The sequence below is a fragment of the Lolium perenne genome, chromosome 1 (genome assembly GCF_019359855.2).
Source record: "Lolium perenne isolate Kyuss_39 chromosome 1, Kyuss_2.0, whole genome shotgun sequence".
Lineage (NCBI taxonomy): Eukaryota > Viridiplantae > Streptophyta > Magnoliopsida > Poales > Poaceae > Lolium > Lolium perenne.
In genome coordinates, this window is record NC_067244.2 from 211,379,682 (window position 1) to 211,402,984 (window position 23,303).

General features: G+C 44.4%; 1 long non-coding RNA gene across 1 annotated transcript; it reads left to right on the forward strand.

Annotated features, from left to right (window-relative positions):
- The first annotated feature begins 20,710 nt into the window (after window positions 1-20,710).
- Window positions 20,711-21,758, forward strand: LOC127322976 (uncharacterized). The gene is made up of 3 exons (XR_007865256.2): window positions 20,711-21,147; window positions 21,224-21,398; window positions 21,489-21,758. It is a non-coding gene; the product is annotated as an uncharacterized lncRNA (long non-coding RNA).
- Window positions 21,759-23,303: the final 1,545 nt, after the last annotated feature.

Here is a 23,303-nt window from a genome sequence, read left to right on the forward strand (position 1 = left end):
ACGGCACAGTCCGTAGACACTTGTCGTTCGAAGAACAAGCGGTAGGCTGGGGAAGCCTTAAGTCCCCACGGTATTGCGGTCTATGATGGATTGTAAGATGTCCGGAACGGTCTATCCATGATTGATAGGGGAAGGCATATAACATTGTTCGGAACGGTCTACCTTAATCGGTATAGGGGAGAACAAATGCCCGGAACGGTCTCATCATGGATATAGGGGAAGACAATCTTACAAAAGGGTGGGTGTTCGAGGTAGCGGAGGAACATGATTGGCTAGACCTTATACCGGGCCTCACACCAAAGGAAGTGTGGACGGGGAGTACGCCCGGTTGGCACCAAGGTTAAGATCTCTTATGGGTAAAGCAACACACCTCTGCAGAGTGTAAAGAATCGTGACCTGTCACTCCCTGTTCCGGGATATGGAACTGCGAACGCGGCCGGAAAGGAGCTCCATGAAGTTCTAGTAAACCGGTGAAGGCTGACGGACATAGTTCTTCTGAATAAAAGCAACCTTTTGAAGAAATGATTATGAAAACCTGCATTGGTATTGGACTTTCTGGTCTAATGCCGTAGCTAGTGCATCAAACACCTCTTTCCTATAATGAACTTGTTGAGTACGCTCGTACTCATCCCACTCTTAAATCCCCTGCTTAGGTATGGAGGCAGCGAATGAGGATCTACAGTGCAACTCAACTGCCGAGGAGTCAACAACTACTTCAAGAGACAGGACCCTGTCAGAGGAGTCAGATACCACATCCAACAAGGAGAAAACCTAGTTTAGCCATAGAAGGGAACTAGCTTCCTAAATCTAGCTCCTATTTAGCTAGAGTCTATTCTTAGCCTCTGTAGTTAGTGAAATACTCTACCAATAGAGTTCGTGATAGGACTAGACTACGAGTCGTTCTTCTGGAGTTTATTTGCAGTTTTACCTCATATTAAAGTAGGAGGCTGTGTGGATCTTTTGTAAAGAGTCTGTATGTAATTCTATAGACATGCCTTGGACCCGCATATGTTTCTGTTGTACCACTCTGAGCGATATAATACTAGTGGAACGGTGTTTCATTGGTGTTATATCAGACTTGCATACTACACCATGCAGTGGTATGCCGGGTCACCACAGAAGGCCATCCAATAGAACTCAGAAAGTAATCTCGCGACAGGTGTTTATGGCAGAAAAAATGCCTCCACCAACAGTCGAGTACCTTAATTGGTCAGGGCAGGACATTGGCTTCACCATAGCGGACCATCCACAGCAAGTTCCTCGACCAGGGCAATCCGCACTCATACTACCAGCAGTCATCGCATGATTCGACGTATCTCGCGTGTTTATAGATGGTGGCAGCAGCTTAAACCTCATGTACGCAGATACATTAAGGAAGATGAATATATCCTTAGCAAACCTGAAGCCAACAAACACGAGATTCCACGGTATCACGCCAGAGAAGCCAAGTTATCCGCTGGGGAAGATTAATCTCGACGTCCAATTTGGGACCCGAGAAAATTACAGAATCGAGAAGCTGGAGTTCGAAGTCGTAGATTTTCCGTCACAGTACCACGCTCTGTTGGGTCGACCAGCATATGCTAGATTTATGGCGGTGCCACATTACACGTACCTGCTATGGAGGATGCCTGGACCTAAGGGACCAATCACAGTCAAAGGAAGCTTCGCCCTAGCCGATAAATGTGATAAGGATTTTCATCGAATATCAGAAACTTTCGGGATGCAAGCTGAGTATTTGATGTCAAGGCTCATGACTGACTACGACGTGCTGCCAGACGTTGGAAGGCCAAATAAAGAATCAACTTTCAACACTGAGAAAAATTCTAAGGAGGTGCAGATTCACCCGACAGACCCAAAAAAGACGACATCCATCGCAAACGACATGGACCTCGCATAGGAAAGCGCGCTCGTCGAGTTCCTCCGTGAGAACTGGAAAATCTTCGCATGGTGTCCAGCTGACATGCCAGGAGTACCCAGGGAACTTGCCGAGCACCACCTAAACTTGGATCCACTAGCGAGACCAATCAAACAACCCTTGCGACGTTTTTCGGAACCAAACCGCAAGGCTATGCTGTCAGAAATTGATCGACTAAGAGAAGCTGGTTTTATCAAGGAGCTGCATACAGAGGCCACATGGGTAGCTAATCCAGTGTTGGTGCCGAAGAAAAACACTAAGGTCCTTCGCATGTGCGTCGACTTTACGTGTCTCAATAAACATTGTCCAAAGGATCACTTTCCCCTCCCGAGGATCGACCAAATTATCGACTCCACGGCAGGGTGTGAACGTCTTTCCTTTTTGGACGCATATTCTGGTTATAACCAGATTAGGTTAAAAGAAGAAGATGAAGTAAAAACAGCGTTCATCACACCTTACGGCGTGTTTTGCTACAGAACAATGCCCTTTGGTCTGAAAAACGCGGGAGCAACATATCAGAGGATGATGCAGAAGTGTTTGGCGACACAGATTGGGAAAAATGTGCAAGTATACATCGACGATGTCGTCATAACGTCAAAAAAGGGGGCGACGCTGATCGAGGATCTCAAGGAAACCTTTGACAACCTCGACAAATTCTGCCTCAAGCTGAACCCGACGAAGTGCTCCTTCGGTGTCCCAGCAGGAGAACTTCTTGGGTTCCTAGTTTCAGCAAGAGGGATTGAAGCAAATCCCGACAAAATACAAGCTATCGTAACAATGAGGAAGCCAACAAAGTTGAAAGAAATACAACAATTAACTGGGCGAGTCGCAGCTTTAAGCAGATTCGTCGCCAGGCTGGGAGAAAAAGCATTACCGTTCTACGCCTTAATAAAGCAAGGAGAGAAATTCCAGTGGAATGAAGAAGCCGACAGAGCTTTCGAGGATTTGAAACGTACAATCTCGACACCACCAATCTTGGTGGCGCCGAAGGAAAAGGAACCTCTCCTGCTGTACATTGCAGCCACACCCCAGGTGGTTAGCACGGTGCTAGTCGTCGAAAGAGAAGAAGAAGGGAAACTCCATGGAGTGCAAAGGCCGGTATACTTCATCAGTGAAGTTTTATCGCCTTCCAAACAGCGGTACCCGCAGTACCAGAAATTAGCATATGGAGTGGTTACAACGGCAAGAAAGTTGCGCCACTATTTTTCGGCACACTCGATAATAGTAGTCAATGAAGCACCTCTCTCAAATATATTGAACAATCCAGAAGCTACAGGGCGTGTCTCCCTTTGGGGAATAGAACTTTCCCCTCGGGACATCACGTATGAAAAAAGAAAGGCAATCAAGTCGCAAGTTTTGCCAGATTTCATTGTAGAGTGGATGGAGCTGCAAAACACAGGACCCCCAGATTTGTCGAGAACTTGGACTATGAACTTTGATGGATCCAAGAGAGTAGAAGGAGCTGGCGCAGGAGTAATACTTATATCACCTGAAGGCGACAAGTTAAAGTATGTCCTATGGATGACGTTCCCAAACGCATCCAACAATGAAGCAGAATACGAAGCTCTCATACATGGGATGAAGATGGCGAAAGCTTGCGGCGCAACTCGACTAAAAATCTTTGGCGACTCACAATTGGTGGCTCAGCAAGTTATGAACCAATGTGATGCAGTCAATGATAGCATGATAGCATACAAGGAGGTGTACAACGAGCTTGAGAAGCTGTTTGATGGGTGCGAGGTAAATCACATCAGTAGGTTGAGTAATGATGAAGCCGGCATTCTCGCAAACATCGGGTCGCAGTGCCTCCCAATCCCGCCAGGTGTATTTTGGGAAGAAATAGCGGAGAGATCCACAAAGCCGAAGAAGGCGCAGAAAAAAGAAAAAGAAGAAAAAACTTCGGCGCCCCTCAAGAGGCCGTGGAGGACGAAGAAGACCAGGAGCTTGTGATGATGGTAGAAGTCCCTTGGATGCAAGCGTACATATCGTATATCCTTAGGAAAGAAATACCCGACGATCCAGTTGTGGCAAGGCGAATTATTCGACGGTCCAAAGCTTTCACAGTGATCAAAGGGGAGTTATACAAGCGAAGTATTTCAGGCGTCCTGCAAAGGTGTGTCACACCCGAAGAAGGAAGGATAATCCTAAAGGATGTGCATGAAGGAATATGTGGTCACCATGCGAGCAGTCGAGCTATTGCAGCCAAGGTTTTTCGGGCAGGATTTTACTGGTTGACAGCAATCGAGGATGCGAAAGAGATAGTAAGAACCTGCGACGCGTGCCAGAGATTCGCCGCAAAACCTCACTCTCCGGCGGCAGAGCTGATGCCAATACCATTGTCATGGCCTTTTGCCCAATGGGGACTCGATATGGTGGGCAAGTTGCACAAAGCTTCGCCAGGAGGATATGAGTACCTGTTGGTTGTTGTCGACAAATTCACAAAGTGGGTAGAAGCGAAGCCAATAAATTCACCAGATGCAGCATCAGCAATAAAGTTTGTGAAAGGCCTCGTTTTTCGGTTCGGAGTGCCTCATAGCATTGTCACAGACAACGGTACCAACTTTACATCCAAGGAATTCAAGGAGTACTGCGCAGAAGTAGGCATTAAATTGCACTTTGCGTCGGTTGGGCACCCGCAAACCAATGGCCAAGTCGAGAAAGCCAATGGCATCATCTGCAACGGTATCAAAAAGCGCTTGCTAGGACCGCTTGAAAAGGCTCGACATACCTGGCCAGAAGAATTGCCAAGTGTTTTATGGAGCATCCGAACAACACCAAATACGGCGACACAAGAAACTCCGTTCTTCCTCGTCCACGGAGCTGAGGAAGTACTACCAATTGAGATAGAGCATGATTCTCCAAGAGTAACAGAGTATGACGAGGAAACATCATGAAAAGCTCGGGAGGATGATATGGACGCACTCGATGAAGCTCAAGATGAAGTACTTTCACGAGTCACCAAATACCAGCAGGACCTCAAAAACTACCACAGTCGACGGTTAAGGCCAAGATCTTTTCAGGTCGGAGATTTGGTCTTACGGTTGAATCAAAAAAGTACTGAAAAGCCTGAATCACCTTGGCTAGGCCCTTACATCATCACAGAAGTAATCGAAGGAGGTGCATACAGGATCAAGGACAAGAAGACAGGGGTTCCCGAGAAAAACCCCTGGAACGTGGCGCAGCTCAGGCGGTTCTATGCCTAGAGTCGAAATATAGTTCTCCTCTGTAAAATACAATGTACTGAAACGCCCGCGAGTTTTCAGACGCACTCTTTTCCTTTTCGGGGCACCGAGTGGGGCCGGAAAGGTTTTTAATGAGGCGGGCTCGCGGTGCTGCAATATAATAAAGATAGTGGAGATATACTTCTTATTCTTCGACACGCTCGGGGGCTCAGCGCCTTCAAGTTACAAAATATATACAATATAGATGAACTAGAGTTACCGAAATATTTCACCTTGGTACAATAATACCTCGCCAAATAGAACATCGGAAGCTAACAACTATAAATACATCATACTCATCAAAATCTTATTGCTTTGGTCTGAAAACCTCGCAACAAAAATATAGAACTTCGTCACCAAGACACTCGGGGGCTTGTAACCCATCGATGGAAAAATAAATATATCTTCTCACGACAAGAGGAAAAAATCTTCGAGATAGCAAAACAGTATAAAACTCCAGCCAAAGGCTCGGGGGTTCGGCAATCAAAAATAGAAACAATACATATTTACAGAGTTGACAAGCTTTACAATATAGACAAAGGCGTATCAATGGTTGACAAGCTTATCAATATAGACAAAAAAAAACCCTCAATGGATACCTAGCACATGGTCTATGGTTATTCGCTCATTGGAAGGATGAGTACTATGCTCGGCATAGCTTCCCTTCACGAAGAACTCAGCATCCATCCGAAGAAGTTCATCCATCATATCTTCGGCGACAGGAGTCACCAGATCATCAATCTTGCCCGTATTTCTCTTCTTCTTCGACATTTTAGCCAGGCACGTGGGAACAATTTGATCCATGGGCAATTTTGGATAGCAAATTTTTATCATCATCATGGCAAATCTTGCGCCAGCAGAGAGTTGAGCCCGCACAAAGCCATGGATTCGAGGAGCAACTCGAAATTTTTCCATTAAAGCAGGAAAGGTTTCTGGCATCTTATTCCGAGGGAACATGGTTCCATAAACTAAAAATAAAGTCTTCGTACAGAAGTCAAGGAAGTCATGGACCTGAGCTGCGCGATCCTGGAATCTGACAATTTGACGGGTGCGCTCAGGAGTAACCCAAAAATTAGACCCATGTTGTGCAGCCAATCTAAGCAAAACATTGGCTCGAGCTTCAACACGTTGATCTTCGGCAGCAGTATCCACAAATGAGCCTGGTACAGCAAATAAATTGTCAAGGAAGGAAAAAACAGCAAGAACAACATCCAACATGGTTATGAACAGGTAACATACCTGTCATGTCCAGGCTGGCGTCAGTCATTAGCTGAAGCATATAATTCTTGCGAGAAGAAGCTTCGGTAGCCTCGACAACAGCAGCATCCTTTGCAGCAATGGCTTCTCTCACCTGTTGAAGAGCGATTTTCTCTCTTTCGGATGCTTGTCGAGATTGTTCCATCATCGCAAGAGTTTGTTTCTTCATGGATTGGAGTTGTTGGCGAAGTTCTTGCAAATCTTGCGACAAATGTTCACTTGAAAAATCTCCGATAAGGGTTTTCTTCGAGAACGAAGAAGCAGGCGAAGTATCGGCAGAGCAAGGATTGGTCGAGTAGTTATCAAATATTAACTGGAAAAGAAAGTCTCAGGATCAATGATAGTGGAAGGAAGAATTTCATTGATTTCCAGGAAATTTACATGGATATTACAGAAGGAGTTCTCCAAAAGGACTACTAAGGTAATTGTCGCCAAAGCTAGTATGACGACAATAGCAAAAGAAAAAGAAAAAACAAAGAAAGAAAAAGAAGAGGCATTCAACTAGACCTCCGGCCTTGATGAGCTAGGAGTTGAAGATGGCTTGATCCCGAGATAGGCCAGGATTTTCTTCGAGTTGGGCTTGGCTGCCTTGATCAAAGATCGCCATTTCGTTTGCTCTATCTGTTCGGTGTCGCCAACTTTCATCCAGTCAACAGTTTGTTGGCTGTCAGCGACCAAGGCAACAGTGCTTTCGACAGCAATCTTCATGTTCTCCTGGCGCATCTTCAGTCCAAGATCTTATGGTGGATTGAAGTTCTTGGCAAGAGCAAGGAAAGTCTTGGGTTCCTCTTTCTTCGGGAAGAAGTAGGGGAACAGCCTTGATAATCCTGCGTCAGCATGCTCCATGCCTTCACGAACTTTGGTTCCATGAAACTCCAGGAAAGAGAGTGCGTCAAGGAGAGGATCATTGTCGGGACCTTCAAGCTCAAATTCTTGGTTTGTTTTACCTGCCGCAGAAAATATAGGATTGGTCGACAGCAAACAAGGAAAAGCAAGTCTAAGAAAGACAGAAGGGATCGACTAAATTACCGAGGAAGCGCCGATTCTGCGTGTTTAAGCGCTTGATGATCGCATTTTCGCGAGTAGCCTGGGCGGCCTTGTGCTCGTTCAAAGCAGTTTCGGCATCATCAAGTCTTTTTTGCAGATCTTCGACACCAGCAGCTTTTGGCTTGGCCTTATCAGCCTCTGCTTTAGCTTGGCTAGCATCAAGTTCAGCTTTCTTGCGAGCCGTTTCACTTTGCTCCAGTTTCTGAGCAAGAGTGTCGACAAGCTTGTTGGCTTCTGCAAGTTTCTCTGCCAAAATAGTAAATAATCGTCAAAATTGCGGCAAAACAGGAGCAAAAAGTTATAAACAAGGGTCATCAAAAAGTTATTACCTTCAGTCTTGCTGGCATATTCACGGTACCCAATGAATTGGGCACCGATACGAACAAGCTCTTTGATCATAGGCTGTCAAAGAAGGACAAAGAAAGAAAACGTCGGTATGGGAAAAATATGAAGGCATAAAGAAGCAAACAGAGGAAATATAGATAGTGAAAAGCAAATTAAGAACTTACATCATCCAAGAGAGGATTGGAGGAGCTACCCAATTGGAGGGTAGGCTCCACGATCGTTTCCACCCTTGTCCTTTTTGGTGAAGGGACAAGAGGGCTTGAAGGAGGAGTAGGAGCGCCAACGTTTTGTTGAGGAGGCGAGGATTCCTCTCCTTCAACTGGCGTCTCCGAAACAATTAAAGTATGTGACGTACTCGTTCGAGCAGCCACATCAAGAGTTGGTACTTCTTCCTCATCATCACTGCGATTAAAAGTCGACAGCATAAAAAGCAAGATAGACAAAAATCTTCGAGTACAAAAATAAGGGGAAATAAAAGTGACTTACGAGCTGATGAGGGATTCAAGATATGGATCATAAGTTGCCTTCTGACGTGAAGGACCAACTTCTTCGGCTTTGGAGGTGCCGGAATCTTCGGCATCATTCCTCTTCCTCTTGTTCCTGGGAGAAACAGCAGGAGGAGGAGATTGTGCCGATGCAGTGCCTTCGGAGGCAGCCTCCTTTTCAGAAGATCCCGCAGATTTTAGAGAATCCACGGGTTCATTCACAAAAGAGGGAGCATCTTGGTTGTCGTCGGTGACAACGGCCCTTTCCTCGACTTCTCCACCTTCAGGAAGGGGAGGAAGCGAGATAAGATTTGGGTGGTTCTGTAAAAAAACAGGGGAAGATGTCAATAAAGGAATTACACAAAACAAGGAGATAGCAAAAGCAATAACAAATCAAGCGACAAAGTTTACCTTGGGAAGTGGATTGGTGGCGCTGAATGGTTTTACATGACAAGAAGACGGGACATGATCTTTTTTGCTGAGAGACGAGATTTTTCGGACAAGCTTCTCTAAGTCCTTGACCTCTAAATCCGCTGACAACCGATCTGCATCCTTGTCGCCAGCATACTTCCAGAGAGGGTATTTGCGAGCCTGAAGAGGCTGCACTCTGGTCCTAAGGAAATACGCCGTGATTTGGATACCCGACAATTCTTTGCCGCGAGTATTTTGCAACTCATGGATGCGAGTCATCAGGGCCTCTGTCGATATTTTTTCTTCTTCGGTGGCCTCTGCGTCCCAGGAGCGGCGACGAAGGATTTTCTCGGCACCATCGAAAGGAGGGATGTTGTCTTCAGCACATCCATGGTTCTCCTCTTGAATGTACAACCACTTCTTGCGCCACCCTTGAACTGAGTCAGGGAGTTTGACGTCGAAGTAATCGACGGTGGGGCGAACGGAAATTACAACGCCGCCTATATTATAGGCGACATTTGGAGAGCCATTGCGGCGACAAAAGAAAATGCGCTTCCATAGCGCCCAGTTAGGCTGGACACCAAGGAAGGCTTCGCAGAGGGTGATGAAAATAGAAATATGGAGGATGGAATTGGGCGTAAGGTGGTGAAGTTGCAGACCGTAAATAAAGAGCAATCCGCGGAGAAAAGGATGAATGGGGGCGGAAAGACCGCGGATGAGGTGGTCGACAAAACTTACCCGATACCCCATTGGAGGGGTTGGGTAGCTTTCTTCACTAGGGAAGCACAGCGCTTTGGGCTTCTTGCTGATCCCTAGCTTCTTCAAGAGATTGATGTCCTGGGTGGAAACCTTGGACCTTTCCCACTCCACGGTTCCCAGATCCACGGCAGCCATTGATGATTCCGGCGTGCTATGCTTGATCAACCGACGCGGTAGCATCAACAATGGCGTAGGAATGCAGCTTGGAGAAGATGAGCTTAGGGAATTGTGGAGCGCATGAGGAGGTTTTGCAGAGGAGAGCAGGAGAACGGCGCGAGCGGAAGTGCTCGAGGAGGAAGAAGGAGATCTTATATAGAGGTGCGGCGAAGCGGCGGACCGTTGGATGGAAAAAGTGTGCGGCAGATGATAACCACGTGGAGACAGGGGTAAAAAAGTATTTTAACATTGGGAAGTTACGGTTCGTGCGCCAGGAAAAGCGGAGGACGCGTGTCCCCCACTTGCACGACGTGTCAAGATAGTGGATAAATTGGGCCCGCAAGGCAGCAGGAGAAGACTTGTCGTGATTTTCAGATTTGCAGTCATGGCTATCGTCAGCAATAGCGTCACCTTGGCGGAAGAAAAAATTCGCCTCAACAGCTTCATAAAAGGCGACATGGAAAATATTTGTGAGCCTTTGATCAAATACAAGTTTTTGATCAAATGCTCAGGGGCTACTTTGAAAAAATGAAAAGATCAAGAAAGACAAAATAGAAATGGCGTGAGCCTATGATCAAATACAAATATTTGTTCATAGCCTCGGGGGCTACTCCCATCGGGAGCGCTGTTCGCGCACCCGAGAAATTGTAAAACTTCGGGAAAAAGAAAAATATAGCGGCATAAGGCGTGGAACCTACAACCAAGCACAAGTCCTTTGCTGTAGCCTCGGGGGCTACTCCCATCGGGAACGCTGTTCGCGTGCCCGATGAAATTATAAAAAGAAAGAAAGAATGAGAAGAAAAAAGATAGAAGAGCAAAAGAGTATATTTCGAGTTATAAATAACTCTGCATATACTCCCATCGGGAAAACAATATAAGTCATCTTTGACTCGATAAAATGTGCCATTCCAACAGCCGAATAAGCACTCGACAATATATTCTCAGAACGCCAAAGTTGCGATCAATTTCTGAATGCCGCAAAACTTTGCGAAGGTAAGACCCCAGATCAGTTCTGTGAGGCGTGGCGCCGTCTCTGACGTCGGTTTGCTACTTTTATCCATATCAACAGATACGAAGAAAAATCCTAACGGACGCGTTAGGTACCCGATAAATTTTACTGGGACTCGACAGAATGGTAAGACCTTAAGCGGCACCTGTCGAAGTTTACACCAGTATCCCGAGATCATGTCCAGGGACGTGATTTTGAAGTAGGTTTTTGCGGATTGCCACTAGAGCAGTTAACTAGTACCTGATCCGTCAGATGAACTAGCCCCAACTACCATTATCCCTGTACAATATAGAAATTTATGTGAAGAAATATAGAAAAAGTGTTAAGTTGTTGAGTAAAAATAAACTGTGGAGATTTTCCCTGACTCTACGATTCAAGAAAAATCTCGGGGGCTACTGACATAGGCATCCCAAATGGGCCCGCCGAAGATAGTACCCGGGGTTTACTGAAGGACCATTACCCGAAGAATAAGAAGATTCGGAAGCCCAAGATATTATTAAGGAAAGCTAGAGTTGTAATAGGAAGCATTATTTGTAATCTTGCGGGATGAGTTAGAAACCCTCCCGGACTCTGTAACTTGTACAACACGAATCCCTCGGCTCCGCCACCTATATAAGGGGGAGTCGAGGGACAAAGAAAGCATCGAATCATTGTCTCTCAAACCCTAGTTTTCATAATCGTCGAGTACTTTTCGGCTGAAACCTTCGAGATCTACTTGCCCTCTACTTCCAACTAAACCCTAGTCTACAACCCGTAGGCATTGACAAGTTAATACCTTGTCAGTCATGCCCTCTCTATTTGTCAATTGCCCAACTGTAATTTGTTCACCCAACATGCTATTTATCTTATGGGAGAGACACCACTAGTGAACTGTGGACCCCGGTCCATTCTTTAACATCGAATACAATCTACTGCAATACTTGTTCTACTGTTTTCTGCAAACAATCATCATCCACACTATACATCTAATCCTTTGTTACAGCAAGCCGGTGAGATTGACAACCTCACTGTTACGTTGGGGCAAAGTACTTTGGTTGTGTTGTGCAGGTTCCACGTTGGCGCCGGAATCACTGGTGTTGCGCCGCACTACATCTCGCCGCCATCAACCTTCAACGTGCTTCTTGACTCCTACTGGTTCGATAAACCTTGGTTTCTAACTGAGGGAAACTTACTGCTGTACGCATCACACCTTCCACTTGGGGTTCCCAACGGCCGCGTGCTGTACGCGTGTCAAGCTAAATTTCTGGCGCCGTTGCCGGGGACCTAAAGAAAAGTTACTCCACAAAGATTTCTAACTCCCACATCAACTACACGCCAGCAGCTAAATTTCTGGCGCCGTTGCCGGGGAGATCAAGACACGCTGCAAGGGGAGTCTCCACATCCCAATCTCTTTACTTTGTTTTTGTCTTGCTTTACTTTATTTACTACTTTGTTTGCTGCATTATATCAAAACACAAAAAAATTAGTTGCTAGTTTTACTTTATTTACTGTCTTGTTTGCATACTCTATATTAAAAACACAAAAAAATTAGTTACTTGCATTTACTTCATCTAGTTTGCTTTATTTACTATTGCTAAAATGGGTACTCCTGAAAATACTAAGTTGTGTGACTTCACAACCACAAATAATAATGATTTCTTATGCACACCTATTGCTCCACCTGCTACTACAGCAGAATTCTTTGAAATTAAACCTGCTTTACTAAATCTTGTTATGCGAGAGCAATTTTCTGGTGTTAGTTCTGATGATGCTGCTGCCCATCTCAATAACTTTGTTGAACTATGTGAAATGCAAAAGTATAAGGATGTAGATGGTGACATTATAAAATTAAAATTGTTTCCTTTCTCATTAAGAGGAAGAGCTAAAGATTGGTTGCTATCTCTGCCTAAGAATAGTATTGATTCATGGACTAAATGTAAGGATGCTTTTATTGGTAGATATTATCCCCCTGCTAAAATTATATCTTTGAGGAGTAGCATAATGAATTTTAAACAATTGGATAATGAGCATGTTGCACAAGCTTGGGAAAGAATGAAATCTTTGGTTAAAAATTGCCCAACCCATGGACTGACTACTTGGATGATCATCCAAACCTTTTATGCAGGACTGAATTTCTCTTCGCGGAACCTATTGGATTCAGCTGCTGGAGGTACCTTTATGTCCATCACTCTTGGTGAAGCAACAAAGTTTCTTGATAATATGATGATTAATTACTCCGAATGGCACACGGAAAGAGCTCCACAAGGTAAGAAGGTAAATTCTGTCGAAGAAACCTCTTCCTTGAGTGATAAGATTGATGCTATTATGTCTATGCTTGTGAATGGTAGGACTAATGTTGATCCTAATAATGTTCTGTTAGCTTCATTGGTTGCTCAAGAAGAACATGTTGATGTAAACTTCATTAAAAATAATAATTTCAACAACAATGCTTACCGGAACAATTCTAGTAACAACTATAGGCCATATCCTTATAATAATGGCAACGGCTATGGTAATTCTTATGGGAATTCTTACAACAATAATAGGAACACACCCCCTGGACTTGAAGCTATGCTTAAAGAATTTATTAGTACATAAACTGCTTTTAACAAATCTGTTGAAGAAAAGCTTGGGAAAATTGATATACTTGCTTCTAAAGTCGATAGTCTTGCTGCTGATGTTGATCTTTTGAAATCGAAAGTTATGCCTAATGAAAATCATAATAATAAAATTGCTACTACAGCAAATGCCATCCAAGTTAGAATTAATGAGAATATAAGATTGATGGCGGAATTGCGTGCTAGGTGGGAAAGAGAAGAAAATGAAAAAGAAGATAATATAGCCAAAGTTTGGACTATTACCACCACTAGTAATGCTAATGCTCCACATATTGCTGCACCTCCTACTAATAATGGTAAAAGAATTGGTGTTGGCAATGTTTCCACTTCAAATGCAAAGCGCGAAAAACTGCCTGAAACTGCTAAAACTGCTGAAACTGCCTGTGATAAAACTGCTGAAATTTTTTCCAACATTAGGGATGATGATCCCATTGCTTTAGATCATAATGGTTTGGTTTTTGATGATTGCCACATCTCTGAAGTTATAAAGTTCTTACAAAAACTTGCTAAGAGTCCTAATGCTAGTGCGATAAACTTGGCTTTCACGAAACATATTACAAATGCTCTCATAAAAGCTAGAGAAGAGAAACTAGAACGCGAAGCTTCTATTCCTAGGAAGCTCGAGGATGGTTGGGAGCCCATAATTAAGATGAAGGTCAATGATTTTGATTGTAATGCTTTATGTGATCTTGGTGCAAGTATTTCTGTTATGCCTAAGAAAATTTATAATATGCTTGACTTGCCACAATTGAAAAATTGTTATTTGGATGTTAATCTTGCTGATCATTCTACAAAGAAACCTTTGGGGAAAGTTGATAATGTTCGCATTACCGTTAACAATAATCTTTTCCCCGTTGATTTTGTTGTCTTGGATATTGAATGCAATGCATCTTGTCCCATTATATTGGGAAGACCTTTTCTTCGAACTGTTGGTGCTATCATTGATATGAAGGAAGGTAATATTAAATATCAATTTCCTCTCAAGAAAGGTATGGAACACTTCCCTAGAAAGATAATGAAGTTACCTTTTGATTCTATTATTAGAACAAATTATGATGTTGATACTTCGTCTCTTGATAATACTTGATACACACTTTCTGCGCCTAGCTGAAAGGCGTTAAAGAAAAGCGCTTATGGGAGACAACCCATGTTTTTACTACAGTAATTTTATTTTATATTTGAGTCTTGGAAGTTGTTACTACTGTAGCAACCTCTCCTCATCTTAGTTTTGTGCATTGTTGTGCCAAGTAAAGTCGTTGATAGTAAGGTTCATACTAGATTTGGATTACTGCGCAGAAACAGATTTCTTTGCTGTCACGAATCTGGGCCTAATTCTCTGTAGGTAACTCAGAAATTATGCCAATTTACGTGAGTGATCCTCAGATATGTATGCAACTTTCATTGCATTTGAGCATTTTCATTTGAGCAAGTCTGGTGCCTCAATAAAATTCGTCTTTACGAACTGTTCTGTTTTGACAGATTCTGCCTTTTATTTCGCATTGCCTGTTTTGCTATGCTTGATGGATTTTTCGATTCCATTAACTTTCAGTAGCTTTGTGCAATGTCCAGAAGTGTTAAGAATGATTATGTCACCTCTGAACATGTAAATTTTGATTGTGCACTAACCCTCTAATGAGTTGTTTTGAGTTTGGTGTGGAGGAAGTTTTCAAGGATCAAGAGAGGGAGATGATACAATATGATCAAGGAGAGTGAAAGCTCTAAGCTTGGGGATGCCCCGGTGGTTCACCCCTGCATATTTTAAGAAGACTCAAGCATCTAAGCTTGGGGATGCCCAAGGCATCCCCTTCTTCATCGACAACATTATCAGGTTCCTCCCCTGAAACTATATTTTTATTCCATCACATCTTATGTGCTTTGCTTGGAGCGTCGGTTTGTTTTTGTTTTTGTTTTGTTTGAATAAAATGGATCCTAGCATTCTTTGTGTGGGAGAGAGACATGCTCCGCTGTTGCATATGGACAAATATGTCCTTAGGCTTTACTCATAGTATTCATGTCGAAAGTTTCTTCTTCGTTAAATTGTTATATGGTTGGAATCAGGAAATGCTACATGTAGTAATTGCTAAAATGTCTTGGATAATGTGATGCTTGTGCTCATGTTTAATCTCTTGCATCATATACTTTGTACCTATTAATGAAGAAATACATAGAGCTTGCTAAAATTTGGTTTGCATAATTGGTCCCTCTAAGGTCTAGATAATTTCTAGTATTGAGTTTGAACAACAAGGAAGACGGTGTAGAGTCTTATAATGTTTACAATATGTCTTTTATGTGAGTTTTGCTGCACCGGTTCATCCTTGTGTTTGTTTCAAATAACCTTGCTAGCCTAAGCCTTGTATCGAGAGGGATTACTTCTCATGCATCCAAAATCATTGAGCAAACCACTATGCCATTTGTGTCCACCATACCTACCTACTACATGGTATTTCTCCGCCATTCCAAAGTAAATTGCTTGAGTGCTACCTTTAAAATTTCCATTCTTCGTCTTTACAATATATAGCTCATGGGACAAATAGCCTAAAAACTATTGTGGTATTGAATATGTACTTATGCACTTTATCTCTTATTAAGTTGCTTGTTGTGCGATAACCATGTTCCTGGGGACGCCATCAACTACTCTTTATTGAATATCATGTGAGTTGCTACATGTCCGTCTTGTCTGAAGTAAGGGAGATTTACCACTTATTTAATGGTTAGAGCATGCATATTGTTAGAGAAGAACATTGGGCCGCTAACTAAAGCCATGAATCATGGTGGAAGTTTTAGTTTTGGACATATATCCTCAATCTCATATGAGAAAATTAATTGTTGCTACATGCTTATGCATTAAAGAGGAGTCCATTATCTGTTGTCTATGTTGTCCCGGTATGGATGTCTAAGTTGAGAATAATCAATAGCGAGAAATCCAATGCGAGCTTTCTCCTTAGACCTTTGTACAGGCGGCATAGAGGTACCCCTTTGTGACACTTGGTTGAAACATGTGCATTGCGATGATAATCCCGGTAATCCGAGCTAATTAGGACAAGGTGCGGGCACTATTAGTATACTATGCATGAGGCTTGCAACTTGTAAGATATAATTTACATAACACATATGCTTTATTACTACCGTTGACAAAATTGTTTCTTGTTTTCAAAACCAAAGCTCTAGCACAAATATAGCAATCAATGCTTCCCTCTGCGAAGGGCCTTTCTTTTACTTTTATGTTGAGTCAGTTCACCTATTTCTCTCCATCTCAAGAAGCAAACACTTGTGTGAACTGTGCATTGATTCCTACATACTTGCATATTGCACTTGTTATATTACTTTGCATTGACAATATCCATGAGATATACATGTTACAAGTTGAAAGCAACCGCTGAAACTTCATCTTCCTTTGTGTTGCGTCGATACCTCTACTTTGAATTATTGCTTTATGAGTTAACTCTTATGCAAGACTTATTGATGCTTGTCTTGAAAGTACTATTCATGAAAAGTCTTTGCTTTATGATTCATTTGTTTACTCATGTCATTACCATTGCTTTAGATCGCTGCATTCATTACATATGCTTACAATAGTATGATCGAGGTTATGATGGCATGTCACTCCAGAAATTATCTTTGTTATCATTTACCTGCTCGGGACGAGCAGAAACTAAGCTTGGGGATGCTGATACGTCTCCGACGTATCGATAATTTCTTATGTTCCATGCCACATTATTGATGATACCTACATGTTTTATGCATACTTTATGTCATATTTATGCATTTTCCGGCAATAACCTATTAACGAGATGCCGAAGAGCCGATTCTTTGTTTTCTGCTGTTTTTGGTTTCAGAAATCCTAGTAAGGAAATATTCTCGGAATTGGACGAAATCAACGCCCAGGGGCCTATTTTGCCACGAAGCTTCCAGAAGACCGGAGGACTAACGAAGTGGGGCCACGAGGCGGCGCCACAGTAGGGCAGTGCGGCCCAAGCCTTGGCCGCGCCGACCTAGCGTGTGGGGCCCTCGTGTGGCCCCCTGACCTGCCCTTCCGCCTACAAATAGTCTTCGTCGCGAAACCCCCAGTACCGAGAGCCACGATACGGAAAACCTTCCAGAGACGCCGCCGCCGCCAATCCCATCTCGGGGGATTCAGGAGATCGCCTCCGGCACCCTGCCGGAGAGGGGAATCATCTCCCGGAGGACTCTTCACCGCCATGGTCGCCTCCGGAGTGATGAGTGAGTAGTCTACCCCTGGACTATGGGTCCATAGCAGTAGCTAGATGGTTGTCTTCTCCTTATGTGCTTCATTGTCGGGTCTTGTGAGCTGCCTAACATGATCAAGATCATCTATCTGTAATGCTATATATTGTGTTTGTTGGGATCCGATGAATAGTGAATACTATGTTATGTTGATTATCAATCTATCTATGTGTTGTTTATGATCTTGCATGCTCTCCGTTACTAGTAGAGGCTTTGGCCAAGTTGATGCTTGTAACTCCAAGAGGGAGTATTTATGCTCGATAGTGGGTTCATGCCTTTGTTGAATCTGGGGGAGTGACAGAAACCCCTAAGGTTGTGGATGTGCTATTGCCACTAGGGATAAAACATTGATGTTATGTCCGAGGATGTAGTTATTGATTACATTACGCACCATACTTAATGCAATTGTCTGTTGTTTGCAACTTAATACTGGAAGGGGTTCGGATGATAACCTGAAGGTGGACTTTTTAGGCATAGATGCATGCTGGATAGCGGTCTATGTACTTTGTCGTAATGCCCAATTAAATCTCACTATACTCATCATATCATGTATGTACATGGTCATGCCCTCTCTATTTGTCAATTGCCCAACTGTAATTTGTTCACCCAACATGCTATTTATCTTATGGGAGAGACACCACTAGTGAACTGTGGACCCCGGTCCATTCTTTAACATCGAATACAATCTACTGCAATACTTGTTCTACTGTTTTCTGCAAACAATCATCATCCACACTATACATCTAATCCTTTGTTACATCAAGCCGGTGAGATTGACAACCTCACTGTTACGTTGGGGCAAAGTACTTTGGTTGTGTTGTGCAGGTTCCACGTTGGCGCCGGAATCACTGGTGTTGCGCCGCACTACATCTCGCCACCATCAACCTTCAACGTGCTTCTTGACTCCTACTGGTTCGATAAACCTTGGTTTCTAACTGAGGGAAACTTACTGTTGTACGCATCACACCTTCCACTTGGGGTTCCCAACGGCCGCGTGCTGTACGCGTGTCACACATTAGTACACATGCCAAATTGTTTATTATGCCCAAGATGAAAATACATGTTCGAAATTTCTGAAGTAGTACACTTACTCATCGCTCGAAGGAATGATAAGGGCCTTGTCATCATGGGTCTTCGGCTCCTTCCTCGCCTCGGGGACTCTAGCTTCTCCACGAATCTTCAAGGGCTTCGGCGCACCCCCACCCTCCATCACCTCCAACTCAGCCCTAGAGTCCGACTCGTGTGTAGACTCCGTCTCCATCTCCACCTCCCCACTAGACGGACCCTCTAGGAACAACTCAGGAGCCACGTCGCCAGAAGCAGAGGGTGGCTCGTCAAAGTCCATGTGTACCCCGCCGCCACCTCGTCCTCCACCTCGTCCTCCTCGTCCTCGTCCATCGGTACCATCGGCGTAACGCGGATTGCGCACCGGGGCTCGCTCACTCTGTCTAGGCGCTCTAGGAATATTCCTCTTCACCTGCGCCATCGTCCTAAGCAAGCTCACCGAGTCTTCCTTGCCGCTGCTTGATACGTCTCCAACGTATCTATAATTTCTTATGTTCCATGCTTGGTTTATGACAATACCTACATGTTTTGTTCACACTTTATATCGTTTTGATGCATTTTTCGGAACTAACGTATTAACAAGATGCCGAAGTGCCAGTCCTATTTTCTGTTGTTTTTTGTTTCAAAAATCTTACACAGGAAATATTCTCGGAATTGGACGAAATCAAGGCCCATGATCTTATATTTCCACGAAGCTTCCAGAACACCGAAGAGGGACCAGAGGGGAGGCCCAGGACCCCCACACGCCAGGGCCGCGCGGCCAGAGGGGGGGCGCCCCCCTATGGTGTGGCTCCACCAGAACCCTTCCGACTCCGACTCTTCGCCTATTTAAGACTTTGTGACCTAAAACATCGATACGAATAAGCCACGATACGAGAAAAGTTCCAGAGCCACCGCCATCGTGAAGCCAAGATTCGGGGGATAGAAGTCTCTATTCCGGCACGCCGCCGGGACGGGGAATTGCCCCCGGAAGGCATCTCCATCGACACCACCGCCATCTTCATCGCCGCTGCTGTCTCCTATGATGAGGAGGGAGTAGTTCTCCCTCGAGGCTAAGGGCTGTACCGGTATCTATATGGTTCATCTCTCTCCCATGTACTTCAATACAATGATCTCATGAGCTGCCTTACATGATTGAGATCCATATGATGAGCTTTGTATCACTATCATCTATGTGCTACTCTAGTGATGTTATTAAAGTACTCTATTCCTCCTCCATGATGTAATGTTGACAGTGTGTGCATCATGTAGTACTTGGCATAGGTTATGATTGTAATCTCTTGTAGATTATGAAGTTAACTATTACTATGATAGTATTGATGCGATCTATTCCCCCTTTCATAGCTGATGGTGACAGTGTGCATGCTATGTTAGTACTCGGTCTAAATTGCAACGGTCTATTATGCACTCTAAAGGTTACTTAAATATATAGCTCATGGGAAAATAGCTTAAAAACTATTGTGGTATTGAATATGTACTTATGTATCTTATTTCTTATAAGTTGCTTGTTGAGCGGTAACCATGTTTCTGGGGACGCCATCAACTATCACCTTTGTTGAATATCATGTGAGTTGCTATGCATGTTCGTCTTGTCTGAAGTAAGGATGATTTATCATGATCAAATGGTTTGAGTATGCATATTGTTAGAGAAGAACATTGGGCCGCTAACTAAAGCCATGAACCATGGTGGAAGTTTCAGTTTGGACAACAATCCTCAATCTCTTATGAGAATATTATTTGTTGTTGAATGCTTATTGTAACGGCCCAGGGTAGTACCCATAATAGATTTTTGCTTGTTCTTTTCTTTCATGCATCATCATGTCATCATGCATCATCATATCATTATGCATCATACCATCCATGTTTTTACAAAATAAAATTATTTTGTAAACTCTAACTATTTTGTTTTCTTCCTCTCATAAGGTTTATTTATTAAACCCCCTTGTCTTCTCTTTTAACAAACCCTAACCCAAAACTATCATACAATAAAACCATTTTTTTCGTTTCGTCTATCTCCACCTCTTCATTCAAACTCTAAATTTATTTGAACTATTTTTAAATCTTTTTGCAAAACAGTTTGGAAGAGAAAAGGAAAAGGGATTTTAAAAATAAAAACCCCTCTCTCCCCCCTGGGCCTCCCTTTTCTTCTCTGGCCCGTCCCCTTTCTCTTCTTCTGCTGCACCAGCCCGAGCCGGCAGCCCAACCCACCTCCAGCCCATACCCCTTCGGCCCCCCTCCCTCTTCTTTTCTCCCCGTTCGTCCTCGCTGTAAAGCGAGAGGGAGCACGTTCTAGGCGTGACTCCGTGGTCCTCCACCGACGCACCACCACTCCCACCTGCCCCCTCTCTTTATCCTCTCAGGGCCAAACCCTAGCTCGCCCTCCTCCTCCTTCCTCACGCGCCGCCACTCCCTTCTTCTCCCCTCACCTTTCTTTTCTCTCTGTGAGCAAAACAAAGAAGAACAACCTCACAGAACCGCCACCTCCTCTCCATGGCGCCGCCGCTCCACTGCATCCCCCGTCGTTCTGAGGGCACCGAAAGATGCGCCTCGTCTTCCTCTCCATCCCCATGCAAGGAATCGCCCCGGGACGCCTCAAATCGCCGGCAAATTCGCCGATTCCGTTCCCATCCAGCCGGTGAGTTTCTTCAATTCCGTCGCCCATGGTTCCTCTCCGGCCTTCTCGTCACCTCCATCGTGTTCCCTGCGCCTAGGTGTACCCCCGACGCCATCTCCCTTGCCCCGGTTTGCTCCCAGACGCCGAAGCCATCTCCAACCGTGAGCTCCTTCACGATGACCGCCATGGCTGCTCAGTTTCATCTCCGCCACGGGTTGGTTCAAGTTGCCCCGCGCCCTACTCTTGTCATCATCAGAACAGACAGTACAGTGGTAACATCTTGGTTTGCTTACCCATCAGATCTCAAGATCAAATCACCACGGTGGTCATTTAAATTGGAGTTTTTCTTCTTTTTCGTCCAGATCCCGCAGGCCCAGATGGTTTTCTTTCATGTGGCCTCTTCTAAATCAACAATAGCAGCTAGCTCATCTGGTTCGTTCGGCCCAATTCGTTGCATGAGATCCCGTGTTCAATTCTTGTTGGAGGCGAAATTACCTTGCCAGTCTTTTTCTGCTCCAGATCCGCTGTTGGGCCTCGATCTGTGTTCCTCCCGCTGCAGCCATCACGCGCGCGGCCCGAAGCTATCTGTCGCCGCTCGCAGGCGAGAACTGGGCCGGCCCATGCACGCTAGACCTTCCTCGCGCCGACCAGGTAGCAGGCCAACCCCAGTTCCAGCCCGTTTCCTTTTTCTTTTCTGTCTTTTCTTTTAACTCCAAATCTGTCTAACTCATAACTTTCAAACTATAATTCCAAATAAAACATTCTTTATATGTTTTTCGATCAGAAAAATGCAAGGATCATGATTATGCCATTCATACACCTGTTTGCATCTCTCATCATGTCGCTCGTTGATAGTCGTGCATATTCACCTCACATAACATGCGGAGTATTTCGGAGACCGACTAAGGTTTTCCCCGCTCCGTTTAATATTGACGTAGCTCACCCCTGCCATGTTATGCCATGTTAAGCAACCTTTAACTTTGCCGGTAGAAATGCAACTCGAACCTAATAATTTCTTGTCCGGGATTCCGATTCCGCTTAATTGGATAAGTTGCATCGCATCATAATTGCCATGTCATGCATATCATCTTCATCATGCTGGTTCTTTATCCGTAGTAGTAAGACTTGCATACGTTGTGTGTTCCAGCATTTGCTTCTTCCCGGATAGGATCACGAAGTGGTGCGGTGAGATACGCCAAGTTCTCCGGATGTTCCTCAGCAAGCTCTAACAGGCAAGCATTTCCCCTATACTCCTGCCCCTGCAGAAGTCGCTCACCTATTTTATTTTGCCTTCTCCCTCATGCTATCCTTAAGTTGCGTTCTTGTCACGTGTCCCTTCCACTTGTTACCTCAAGCAGCCTATATTGCCTCCACCAACCACCTACAGCTATTGTTTGGTTTCGGGTCTGCCTTGCGAGTCGTAGTGCATGCTAGTGCTGTTATATCTCGTTACTGTTACCGCTATCTTATCGGTTATCTGTTGGGAATCATGACACATGCTACATGGTTATATCTGTTGAGGGAATCATGATTACTTGTTAATGGTTGTTAAGCGGAGACATCGGTGGGTCAGTTGCTCGTTTTATGGCGGCTCACTTGTGTTTCTTTAAAGCTTAGGACCCGAGTTCCTGTTATCTGTTCCGAGACTGAGCGCTCTAACCACACGTGGGTAAGCTTCTGGGTCTCCCCTCGACCACTGCCGGAATCTACAGCTTTGTCCAGTGGCCACAACTAGTTTGCAATGTTTTACCATTTGATGTTGCGTGCATGCCAGCCTGTTACTTATTTATTTTGGGAAGCCCCTGGGTGCCTTGTATCCCTTGTTTCTGGTATGCACGTATAGGTCGCGGAGCCGCTGCGAAGTGGTTTATCGCCCCAGTGTGTGTTTAAACCACCTAGTACGCTGTCGCAAACAGCTAGGTCCGCTTCGGAGATACGGCCGGACTTCGATACGGGTTCAACTTGGTTAGGTGGCTTCCTGGACATTGTTGTCGTGAAGGAGAGTGCGAGTCGTGATATCCACCTGTCGCAAGTGGGTTGATCGTGCGTGTGGGCACATTTGGGCACCCCTGCAGGGTAAAATCTTATCGATAAGCCGCGTCCGCGGTTATGGACGACTTGGAGCTGTATGACTCGACCATAGACAACTTACACCTGTTGTTTCAATCTTAATAACT